Source organism: Rhodamnia argentea, chromosome 1 (assembly GCF_020921035.1).
Source record: "Rhodamnia argentea isolate NSW1041297 chromosome 1, ASM2092103v1, whole genome shotgun sequence".
NCBI classification, from domain to species: Eukaryota; Viridiplantae; Streptophyta; class Magnoliopsida; order Myrtales; family Myrtaceae; genus Rhodamnia; species Rhodamnia argentea.
In genome coordinates this window covers 3604647-3608739 of record NC_063150.1, presented here as the reverse complement: position 1 = coordinate 3608739, position 4093 = coordinate 3604647, and the positions used below count along the sequence as shown (strand labels likewise).

Below are 4093 nucleotides of genomic sequence, written 5' to 3'. Positions count from 1 at the left end.
TATTAGGTGAAACGTTTATTTTACAAAAAAAATCTAAAGTATGAAATGTACAAATGAAAATTTCTAAAATAATAGTTTCGGGCTTTGGCGTCGAGCCATTCAATTTGCCGAGCCCAGATAAGCCGAGCTCGATCTTTTGACCCGTGCCAAAACTCAAAAGACCAATCGATAGATTACACATTCCTCACAGGATGAAAAGAATCGAGTTAGAACTAATTAGTGTTGCTAATGTTCTCCGCGCACAATTTTCCTCCAGAGCTTCTTGCTTTTCAATCCCAAGTAGCTGAAGATTGGTGTATCAGGGACCGGAATGCACTTGACCACCCAACCGATAGGCCAAGACATGGCCGCGATCCCGACGCACGCCCCCATTGTCCCCAGCTCAGCCGCTCCGTGTTGGCGAACCGCTTCAGGAACTCGACCATCACCACCTGGAGGACCACCGTCGCGAAGATGATCCCGAGGAACAGCTTGTTCTTGTGTACGCCCTCAAACACGTTCTTCTTCTCCAGCTTCCTTGCGTTGAACTCGTTGAAGACCTGGCACAGGACGAACGCATTGAATATCAGCATCCTGTTCACCGCCTCGTCCACGCCGAAGATCGATTCGCCCTTGAACTGTAGAGTGAGGGAGGACGGCCATTTGGTATGTTGCTTGGGCCACAAGGTTCCTCCACATGATGTTGGTAATGAGTGGTTCGGTCCAGCCCACGGGGGGGCTTCTCCATGAGCTCCCTGGTGGGTCGCTCCGTGGCCAAGGCGAGGGCGCCGAGCGTGTCCATGATCAGGTTCACCCATAAGAGCTGGACTGCTGTCAGGGGGACATCGCCGGAGGAGACTGCCACCACGAAGTTGATGACAAGGGCCGCAACATTCACAGTGAGCTGGAATTGGATGAACTTCTGGATGTTATTGTAGATGCATCGACCCCACCGCAGCATCGTCACCACAGAGGCGAAGTTGTCGTCGAGGATGACAATGTCGGAGCTCTCCTTGGCAACCTCAGTGCCTTGGATGCCCATCGAGAGCCCAATGTCGGCTTCCTTGAGGACCGGTGCGTCGTTCGTGCCGTCCCCAGTGACGGCAACCATATGACCTTTCTGCTTCAGGCATTGAACCATGAGAAGCTTATCGAAAGGCGAGGATCTCGCCATGACCTGGATTTTCTCGACTCTTCGAAGCCTCTCCTCGGGCGTGTAATTGCGGAACTCAGCTCCTTCCACGACGGCTCTATTGAAGGCATCATCCCCGGGCCTGAGAAGCCCGCATTCTGCAGCAATGGCCTTAGCGGTGAAGATGTTGTCTCCCGTTATCATCTTGATGTTCACTCCCGCGTCCTGACAAGCTTGGACGGCACTCTTCACGCCGGGACGGCACGGGTCCTTAATGCCGACCAGTCCCAGTAATGTCAGGCTGTCGTCTTGGATCTTCTTCCCGTCTTTTCTTTCTTTGATTGCTTCCTCGGAGACTTGTTTATGAGCAAAAGCGATGCACCTGAGGCTGCTCGCCGCCATCCCCTGGATAATCTGCTCGAATCTCATCCTTTCATCTCCATCCAAATCTTTCTCTATCCCCGACCCGTCATAAAAGCTTGAACACATGGCCAAGACCATCTCTGCCGCTCCTTTCCAGTGCACATGGAATGTGTCGTCCACGCTCTTCTTTGTTAGGACACCGCTTCTCTTCTTCTGCGAGTTGAAGGCTTCGACTCGGATGACTTCACAGCCCTTCTTGGTCTCCTCCATGTCCACGGTCAGTTGTGAAACCGCCCAGGATAGAATTGCTTTCTCGGTCGGACTACCCGAGAACTCATACTCACATCCCCAAGACGGCCTATAGACGCTGCCCGTGGTGTTCAAAGCGACCCCATCCTGAATCAAATCCAGGACATACTTGGAGGCAGAGGAGTAGGCGTTTTCTGCCTGGGAGTCTTGGCCGACCCAGAACTTCGTCACCTTCATCTGGTTCATTGTGAGACTGCCAGTCTTGTCGGTGCAAATAGTGGTGGCCGACCCCATTGTCTCGCAGGCCGAAAGCTTCCTCACCATGGCCTGATCCGCTATCATCCTCTTCATCGAATATGCAAGAGTGAGGATTACCGCGAGCGGCAAGCCTAAAGGAATTTCGACCACCATGATGATGCCCACCACGGAATTCATGATATCACCACCCGTGGTTTGGCCTGCAACATATTCCCGGTTCCCGTTCTCGTCCTGTGTGTTTCCCGTGAATAGCGAATCAGCAGGACCACGAGAACAAGGAAAGCGACTGCCAAGCCGACTTTGCCAATGGACGAGGTGAGCTTGTTGAGCCGAGCCTGTAAAGGGGTCTGCTCGCTGTTGTCGCGGCTGATAGTGCTCATCATCTCGCCCCACGTCGTGTTCATGCCGACAGAGGTAACCAGCATCTGAGCATACCCATCAGCGACCTTTGTTCCAGAGAACAGGAATGGATTCTCATTGCGGTTCACTTCTACGTGATCACTCCCCCCCGGTCATGCTCGATTCATCAACCTAAATTGACAACACAAACGTCGCACATGGTTTAGGGACGCTAGGATTACACAATACGAAGCATTCTGGTCTTAACTTGAAGCAAAGAAAAACGAAACATGAACAATCACGAAACAAGAACAAATGGATTATGTTTTTACCTAACCTTTTCCAGTAGATTTTTTTTTTTTTCGACAGAGTTTGTTCTACTATGACTAGAATATCAACACCATTACTTTTCCCCTTTTGTCATAGAATCAAGACTATCCAAATGAAAAATTGCCGGGCATCAGGCAGAATATGATGCTCTTCTACGAGTTTTTGGGCTAATTATTCAAACTTTGCTCATATTTATACACATATTTCTGGAGGGAACCAACGTGAGTTAATATGCATATCTAATCTAATGCGTTCTGATAAAAAAAAAAAAAATCTAATGCGTCGAACCAGTACAAATTGTCATCCATACCCCAAGGAATGCCCGTCCGAGAACAGTCCGTCTGCCGGAACTTGATCGCCGATCTTCAAACAAACGACATCTCCGACGACGATCTCGAACATGGAAACCCGCTGCCGACTGACCCTTCCTTATCACATCGATGAGAATGTTAGCGCTCACCCTAGACAATTTTTCGAACTGCCGGTTACGGCGGTAATTGTTCACGGCCGACACGGTGATCACGAGGAACACCGCGGCGAATATGCTCCCGCCATCATACTAGCCTTCCTTGACCCCATTCTCCTTGATCCCAAAACCGAGCGAAAGCCCGGCGCAAACAAGATGAATCATGATCATGAGGTCCTTGAAAGCCTCGAACACGAGTGGAAGAAGCCCTTGGTGGGCAGCTTCTTGTATGAGTTGACGCCAAAAGCATCTTGCCTGCGAGAGACGTCGTCGGGGTCGCCCCTTATCCCGGCCGAGACATCAGTTTCGAGTGTGGAGGCGACTTTCCCGACCCCGTCGAATTCCCGGAGGTGGCCAAGGTCCTTGTCGTTGACTAGCTTGGTGAGCCGTGACTGATCAATGTGGAAGAGGGAGCCTGGATGATCAGAGCGAGCGCTCGAGCCAGATCGGGGATCGAAATCGAAGTGTAGGAAGGGGATTTTCTAGGGAATTTCCTTGTTTTCTTTGCGGACGTAGTGATGGCTCGGTAGGAATAGATGGTGGCGAAGGCCAAGCGCCATTGCTTGGCGAACTTGCGCACAGCAGGCAAGTCGAGAGAGACCTCGTAGCGAACGAAGTCGCCACGGAGAATGCTCGTCATCGCTCGAAAGAGAGACGCAGGGGGCTCGTGATCCTCGAACGAGGTAAGGGTGGCACAATGCAAATAGCAAAAGACAGGGAGAAAAGCTCTGATGCTTGGTTTTGCAATATATGTCGGGAGACAAACTGCATGCATTTTATAACGTGAGATCAACCGACTTTGCCTCCGTTTTGACTTAAATTTATTTTTAATACGAATTATATTTAAAAAAAATAAGATAAATTACGATAGATAAATCAATTAAAAAGAGAGAGCGATAGAGAAAGAGAGAAAAGCTCTCGTCGCCGCCGCCGCCCTCAACCATCATTGAGAAGGGCAGGCGAGGGTGGGGGATGGC

At 50.5% G+C, this 4093-nt stretch overlaps 1 pseudogene; it reads right to left on the bottom strand.

Annotated features, from left to right (window-relative positions):
• On the bottom strand, positions 1-3854 carry LOC125316366 (annotated as a pseudogene).
• Positions 3855-4093: the final 239 nt, after the last annotated feature.